The following is an 8,814-nucleotide window of genomic DNA, read 5'->3' as shown; positions in this document are numbered from 1 at the left end:
AAATGGCTGGGAAAGGCCATGGGATGTAGAAATATTTTTTTCACATTTTATTTCCTTGTAAAAACAGGTAAATCAATAGGGATTTTCGTACGTGTAAGTACCCAGTGAACGGTTCGTTTAGCTTTATATATTGTTCTGGGAGGGCGTTGTATTGGTTTTTCAGAAGTGTTAGACCTGTAAGAGAAAAATTTAAATGGTTGGGAAAGGCCATGGGATGTAGAAATATTTTTTTCACACTTTATTTCCTTGTAAAAACAGGTAAAACAATAGGGATTTTCGTACGGATAAGTGCCCAGTGAACGGTTCGTTTAGCTTTATATATTGTTCCGGGTGGGCGTTGTATTGGTTTTTCGGAAGTGTTAGACCTGGCAGAGAAAAATTTAAATGGTTGGGAAAGGCCATGGGATTTAGAAAATTTTTTTTCACATTTTATTTCCTTGTAAAAACAGGTAAATCAATAGGGATTATCGTAAGGATAAGTGCCCATTGAACGGTTCGTTTAGCTTTATATATTGTTCCAGGTGGGTGTTGTATTGGTTTTTCGGAAGTGTTAGACCTGTAAGAGAAAAATTTAAATGGTTGGGAAAGGCCATGGGATGTAGAAATATTTTTTTCACATTTTATTTCCTTGTAAAAACAGGTAAAACAATAGGGATTTTCATACGGATAAGTGCCCAGTGAACGGTTCGTTTAGCTTTATATATTGTTCCGGGTGGGCGTTGTATTGGTTTTTCAGAAGTGTTAGACCTGTAAGAGAAAAATTTAAATGGTTGGGAAAGGCCATGGGATGTAGAAATATTTTTTTCACATTTTATTTCCTTGTTAAAACAGGTAAATCAATAGGGATTTTCGTACGCATAAGTACCCAGTGAACGGTTCGTTTAGCTTTATATATTGTTCCGGGTGGGCGTTGTATTGGTTTTTCAGAAGTGTTAGACCTGTAAGAGAAAAATTTAAATGGTTGGGAAAGGCCATGGGATGTAGAAATATTTTTTTCACACTTTATTTCCTTGTAAAAACAGGTTAAACAATAGGGATTTTCGTACGGATAAGTGCCCAGTGAACGGTTCGTTTAGCTTTATATATTGTTCCGGGTGGGCGTTGTATTGGTTTTTCAGAAGTGTTAGACCTGTAAGAGAAAAATTTAAATGGTTGGGAAAGGCCATGGGATGTAGAGATATTTTTTTCATATTTTATTTCCTTGTAAAAACAGGTAAATCAATAGGGATTTTCGTACGCATAAGTACCCAGTGAACGGTTCGTTTAGCTTTATATATTGTTCCGGGTGGGCGTTGTATAGGTTTTTCGGAAGTGTTAGACCTGTAAGAGAAAAATTTAAATGGTTGGGAAAGGCCATGGGATGTAGAAATATTTTTTTCACATTTTATTTCCTTGTAAAATCAGGTAAATCAATAGTGATTTTCATACGGATAAGTGCCCAGTGAACGGTTCGTTTAGCTTTATATATTGTTCCGGGTGGGCGTTGTATTGGTTTTTCAGAAGTGTTAGACCTGTAAGAGACAAATTTAAATGGTTGGGAAAGGCCATTGGATGTAGAAATATTTTTTTCACATTTTATTTCCTTGTAAAAACAGGTAAACCAATAGGGATTTTCGTACGTGTATGTACCCAGTGAACGGTTCGTTTAGCTTTATTTATTGTTCCGGTTGGGCCTTGTATTGGTTCTTCGGAACTGTTAGACCTGTAAGAGAAAAATTTAAATGGCTGGGAAAGGCCATGGGATGTAGAAATATTTTTTTCACATTTTATTTCCTTGTAAAAACAGGTAAATCAATAGGGATTTTCGTACGTCTAAGTACCCAGTGAACGGTTCGTTTAGCTTTATATATTGTTCCGGGTGGGCGTTGTATTGGTTTTTCGGAAGTCTTAGACCAGTAAGAGAAAAATTTAAATGGTTGGGAAAGGCCATGGGATGTAGAAATATTTTTTTTACATTATATTTCCTTGTAAAATCAGGTAAATCAATAGGGATTTTCGTACGTGTAAGTACCCAGTGAACGGTTCGTTTAGCTTTATATATTGTTCTGGGAGGGCGTTGTATTGGTTTTTCAGAAGTGTTAGACCTGTAAGAGAAAAATTTAAATGGTTGGGAAAGGCCATGGGATGTAGAAATATATTTTTCACACTTTATTTCCTTGTAAAAACAGGTAAAACAATAGGGATTTTCGTACGGATAAGTGCCCAGTGAACGGTTCGTTTAACTTTATATATTGTCCCGGGTGGGCGTTGTATTGGTTTTTCGGAAGTGTTAGACCTGTAAGAGAAAAATTTAAATGGTTGGGAAAGGCCATGGGATGTAGAAATATTTTTTTCACATTTTATTTCCGTGTAAAAACAGGTAAATCAATAGGGATTTCCGTACAGATAAGTGCCCAGTGAACGGTTCGTTTAGCTTTATATATTGTTCCGGGTGGGCGTTGTATTGGTTTTTCGGAAGTGTTAGACCTGTAAGAGAAAAATTTAAATGGTTGGGAAAGGCCATTGGATGTAGAAATATTTTTTTCACATTTTATTTCCGTGTAAAAACAGGTAAAACAATAGGGATTTTCGTACGGATAAGTGCCCAGTGAACGGTTCGTTTAGCTTTATATATTGTTCCGGCTGGGCGTTGTATTGGTTTTTCGGAAGTGTTAGACCTGTAAGAGAAAAATTTAAATGGTTGGGAAAGGCCATTGGATGTAGAAATATTTTTTTCACATTTTATTTCCGTGTAAAAACAGGTAAAACAATAGGGATTTTCGTACGGATAAGTGCCCAGTGAACGGTTCGTTTAGCTTTATATATTGTTCCGGGTGGGCGTTGTATTGGTTTTTCAGAAGTGTTAGACCTGTAAGAGAAAAATTTAAATGGTTGGGAAAGGCCATGGGATGTAGAGATATTTTTTTCATATTTTATTTCCTTGTAAAAACAGGTAAATCAATAGGGATTTTCGTACGGATAAGTGCCCAGTGAACGGTTCGTTGAGCTGTATATATTGTTCCGGGAGGGCGTTGTATTGGTTTTTCGGAAGTGTTAGACCTGTAAGAGAAAAATTTAAATGGCTGGGAAAGGCCATGGGATGTAGAAATATTTTTTTCACATTTTATTTCCTTGTAAAAACAGGTAAATCAATAGGGATTTTCGTACGTGTAAGTACCCAGTGAACGGTTCGTTTAGCTTTATATATTGTTCTCGGAGGGCGTTGTATTGGTTTTTCAGAAGTGTTAGACCTGTAAGAGAAAAATTTAAATGGTTGGGAAAGGCCATGGGATGTAGAAATATTTTTTTCACACTTTATTTCCTTGTAAAAACAGGTAAAACAATAGGGATTTTCGTACGGATAAGTGCCCAGTGAACGGTTCGTTTAGCTTTATATATTGTTCCGGGTGGGCGTTGTATTGGTTTTTCGGAAGTGTTAGACCTGTAAGAGAAAAATTTAAATGGTTGGGAAAGGCCATGGGATTTAGAAATTTTTTTTTCACATTTTATTTCCTTGTAAAAACAGGTAAATCAAGAGGGATTTTCGTACGTGTAACTACCCAGTGAACGGTTCGTTTAGCTTTATATATTGTTCCGGGTGGGCGTTGTATTGGTTTTTCGGAAGTGTTAGACCTGTAAGAGAAAAATTTAAATGGTTGGGATAGGCCATGGGATGTAGAAATATTTTTTTCACATTTTATTTCCTTGTAAAAACAGGTAAATCAATAGGGATTTCCGTACAGATAAGTGCCCAGTGAACGGTTCGTTTAGCTTTATATATTGTTCCGGGTGGGCGTTGTATTGGTTTTTCGGAAGTGTTAGACCTGTAAGAGAAAAATTTAAATGGTTGGGAAAGGCCATTGGATGTAGAAATATTTTTTTCACATTTTATTTCCTTGTAAAAACAGGTAAAACAATAGGGATTTTCGTACGGATAAGTGCCCAGTGAACGGTTCGTTTAGCTTTATATATTGTTCCGGGTGGGCGTTGTATTGGTTTTTCGGAAGTGTTAGACCTGTAAGAGAAAAATTTAAATGGTTGCGAAAGGCCATGGGGTTTAGAACAATTTTTTTCACATTTTATTTCCTTGTAAAAACAGGTAAATCAATAGGGATTTTCGTACGTGTAACTACCCAGTGAACGGTTCGTTTAGCTTTATATATTGTTCCGGGTGGACGTTGTATTGGTTTTTCGGAAGTGTTAGACCTGTAAGAGACAAATTTAAATGGTTGGGAAAGGCCATGGGATGTAGAAATATTTTTTTCACATTTTATTTCCTTGTAAAAACAGGTAAATCAATAGGGATTTCCGTACAGATAAGTGCCCAGTGAACGGTTCGTTTAGCTTTATATATTGTTCCGGGTGGGCGTTGTATTGGTTTTTCGGAAGTGTTAGACCTGTAAGAGAAAAATTTAAATGGTTGGGAAAGGCCATTGGATGTAGAAATATTTTTTTCACATTTTATTTCCGTGTAAAAACAGGTAAAACAATAGGGATTTTCGTACGGATAAGTGCCCAGTGAACGGTTCGTTTAGCTTTATATATTGTTCCGGGTGGGCGTTGTATTGGTTTTTTGGAAGTGTTAGACCTGTAAGAGAAAAATTTAAATGGTTGGGAAAGGCCATGGGATGTAGAAATATTTTTTTCACATTTTATTTCCTTGTAAAATCAGGTAAATCAATAGGGATTTTCATACGGATAAGTGCCCAGTGAACGGTTCGTTTAGCTTTATATATTGTTCCGGGTGGGCGTTGTATTGGTTTTTCGGAAGTGTTAGACCTGTAAGAGACAAATTTAAATGGTTGGGAAAGGCCATTGGATGTAGAAATATTTTTTTCACATTTTATTTCCTTGTAAAAACAGGTAAATCAATAGGGATTTTCGTACGTGTAAGTACCCAGTGAACGGTTCGTTTAGCTTTATTTATTGTTCCGGTTGGGCCTTGTATTGGTTCTTTGGAAGTGTTAGACCTGTAAGAGAAAAATTTAAATGGCTGGGAAAGGCCATGGGATGTAGAAATATTTTTTTCACATTTTATTTCCTTGTAAAAACAGGTAAATCAATAGGGATTTTCGTACGTCTAAGTACCCAGTGAACGGTTCGTTTAGCTTTATATATTGTTCCGGGTGGGCGTTGTATTGGTTTTTCGGAAGTCTTAGCCCAGTAAGAGAAAAATTTAAATGGTTGGGAAAGGCCATGGGATGTAGAAATATTTTTTTTACATTTTATTTCCTTGTAAAAACAGGTAAATCAATAGCGATTTTCGTACGTGTAAGTACCCAGTGAACGGTTCGTTTAGCTTTATATATTGTTCTGGGAGGGCGTTGTATTGGTTTTTCAGAAGTGTTAGACCTGTAAGAGAAAAATTTAAATGGTTGGGAAAGGCCATGGGATGTAGAAATATATTTTTCACACTTTATTTCCTTGTAAAAACAGGTAAAACAATAGGGATTTTCGTACGGATAAGTGCCCAGTGAACGGTTCGTTTAACTTTATATATTGTTCCGGGTGGGCGTTGTATTGGTTTTTCGGAAGTGTTAGACCTGTAAGAGAAAAATTTAAATGGTTGGGAAAGGCCATGGGATTTAGAAATATTTTTTTCACATTTTATTTCCTTGTAAAAACAGGTAAATCAATAGGGATTTTCATACGTGTAACTACCCAGTGAACGGTTCGTTTAGCTTTATATATTGTTCCGGGTGGGCGTTGTATTGGTTTTTCGGAAGTGTTAGACCTGTAAGAGAAAAATTTAAATGGTTGGGATAGGCCATGGGATGTAGAAATATTTTTTTCACATTTTATTTCCTTGTAAAAACAGGTAAATCAATAGGGATTTCCGTACAGATAAGTGCCCAGTGAACGGTTCGTTTAGCTTTATATATTGTTCCGGGTGGGCGTTGTATTGGTTTTTCGGAAGTGTTAGACCTGTAAGAGAAAAATTTAAATGGTTGGGAAAGGCCATTGGATGTAGAAATATTTTTTTCACATTTTATTTCCGTGTAAAAACAGGTAAAACAATAGGGATTTTCGTACGGATAAGTGCCCAGTGAACGGTTCGTTTAGCTTTATATATTGTTCCGGGTGGGCGTTGTATTGGTTTTTTGGAAGTGTTAGACCTGTAAGAGAAAAATTTAAATGGTTGGGAAAGGCCATGGGATGTAGAAATATTTTTTTCACATTTTATTTCCTTGTAAAATCAGGTAAATCAATAGGGATTTTCATACGGATAAGTGCCCAGTGAACGGTTCGTTTAGCTTTATATATTGTTCCGGGTGGGCGTTGTATTGGTTTTTCAGAAGTGTTAGACCTGTAAGAGACAAATTTAAATGGTTGGGAAAGGCCATTGGATGTAGAAATATTTTTTTCACATTTTATTTCCTTGTAAAAACAGGTAAATCAATAGGGATTCTCGTACGTGTAAGTACCCAGTGAACGGTTCGTTTAGCTTTATTTATTGTTCCGGTTGGGCCTTGTATTGGTTCTTCGGAAGTGTTAGACCTGTAAGAGAAAAATTTAAATGGCTGGGAAAGGCCATGGGATGTAGAAATATTTTTTTCACATTTTATTTCCTTGTAAAAACAGGTAAATCAATAGGGATTTTCGTACGTCTAAGTACCCAGTGAACGGTTCGTTTAGCTTTATATATTGTTCCGGGTGGGCGTTGTATTGGTTTTTCGGAAGTCTAAGCCCAGTAAGAGAAAAATTTAAATGGTTGGGAAAGGCCATGGGATGTAGAAATATTTTTTTTACATTTTATTTCCTTGTAAAAACAGGTAAATCAATAGCGATTTTCGTACGTGTAAGTACCCAGTGAACGGTTCGTTTAGCTTTATATATTGTTCTGGGAGGGCGTTGTATTGGTTTTTCGGAAGTGTTAGACCTGTAAGAGAAAAATTTAAATGGTTGGGATAGGCCATGGGATGTAGAAATATTTTTTTCACATTTTATTTCCTTGTAAAAACAGGTAAATCAATAGGGATTTCCGTACAGATAAGTGCCCAGTGAACGGTTCGTTTAGCTTTATATATTGTTCCGGGTGGGCGTTGTATTGGTTTTTCGGAAGTGTTAGACCTGTAAGAGAAAAATTTAAATGGTTGGGAAAGGCCATTGGATGTAGAAATATTTTTTTCACATTTTATTTCCGTGTAAAAACAGGTAAAACAATAGGGATTTTCGTACGGATAAGTGCCCAGTGAACGGTTCGTTTACCTTTATATATTGTTCCGGGTGGGCGTTGTATTGGTTTTTCAGAAGTGTTAGACCTGTAAGAGAAAAATTTAAATGGTTGGGAAAGGCCATGGGATGTAGAGATATTTTTTTCATATTTTATTTCCGTGTAAAAACAGGTAAAACAATAGGGATTTTCGTACGGATAAGTGCCCAGTGAACGGTTCGTTTAGCTTTATATATTGTTCCGGGTGGGCGTTGTATTGGTTTTTTGGAAGTGTTAGACCTGTAAGAGAAAAATTTAAATGGTTGGGAAAGGCCATGGGATGTAGAAATATTTTTTTCACATTTTATTTCCTTGTAAAATCAGGTAAATCAATAGGGATTTTCATACGGATAAGTGCCCAGTGAACGGTTCGTTTAGCTTTATATATTGTTCCGGGTGGGCGTTGTATTGGTTTTTCGGAAGTGTTAGACCTGTAAGAGACAAATTTAAATGGTTGGGAAAGGCCATTGGATGTAGAAATATTTTTTTCACATTTTATTTCCTTGTAAAAACAGGTAAATCAATAGGGATTTTCGTACGTGTAAGTACCCAGTGAACGGTTCGTTTAGCATTATTTATTGTTCCGGTTGGGCCTTGTATTGGTTCTTCGGAAGTGTTAGACCTGTAAGAGAAAAATTTAAATGGTTGGGAAAGGCCATGGGATGTAGAAATATTTTTTTCACATTTTATTTCCTTGTAAAAACAGGTAAATCAATAGGGATTTTCGTACGTGTAAGTGCCCAGTGAACGGTTCGTTTAGCTTTATATATTGTTCCGGGTGGGCGTTGTATTGGTTTTTTGGAAGTGTTAGACCTGTAAGAGAAAAATTTAAATGGTTGGGAAAGGCCATGGGATGTAGAAATATTTTTTTCACATTTTATTTCCTTGTAAAATCAGGTAAATCAATAGGGATTTTCATACGGATAAGTGCCCAGTGAACGGTTCGTTTAGCTTTATATATTGTTCCGGGTGGGCGTTGTATTGGTTTTTCAGAAGTGTTAGACCTGTAAGAGACAAATTTAAATGGTTGGGAAAGGCCATTGGATGTAGAAATATTTTTTTCACATTTTATTTCCTTGTAAAAACAGGTAAATCAATAGGGATTTTCGTACGTGTAAGTACCCAGTGAACGGTTCGTTTAGCTTTATTTATTGTTCCGGTTGGGCCTTGTATTGGTTCTTCGGAAGTGTTAGACCTGTAAGAGAAAAATTTAAATGGCTGGGAAAGGCCATGGGATGTAGAAATATTTTTTTCACATTTTATTTCCTTGTAAAAACAGGTAAATCAATAGGGATTTTCGTACGTCTAAGTACCCAGTGAACGGTTCGTTTAGCTTTATATATTGTTCCGGGTGGGCGTTGTATTGGTTTTTCGGAAGTCTTAGACCAGTAAGAGAAAAATTTAAATGGTTGGGAAAGGCCATGGGATGTAGAAATATTTTTTTTACATTTTATTTCCTTGTAAAAACAGGTAAATCAATAGCGATTTTCGTACGTGTAAGTACCCAGTGAACGGTTCGTTTAGCTTTATATATTGTTCTGGGAGGGCGTTGTATTGGTTTTTCAGAAGTGTTAGACCTGTAAGAGAAAAATTTAAATGGTTGGGAAAGGCCATGGGATGTA

The sequence above is a fragment of the Paroedura picta genome, chromosome 4 (genome assembly GCF_049243985.1).
Source record: "Paroedura picta isolate Pp20150507F chromosome 4, Ppicta_v3.0, whole genome shotgun sequence".
NCBI classification, from domain to species: Eukaryota; Metazoa; Chordata; class Lepidosauria; order Squamata; family Gekkonidae; genus Paroedura; species Paroedura picta.
This window is presented reverse-complemented; position numbering follows the sequence as displayed.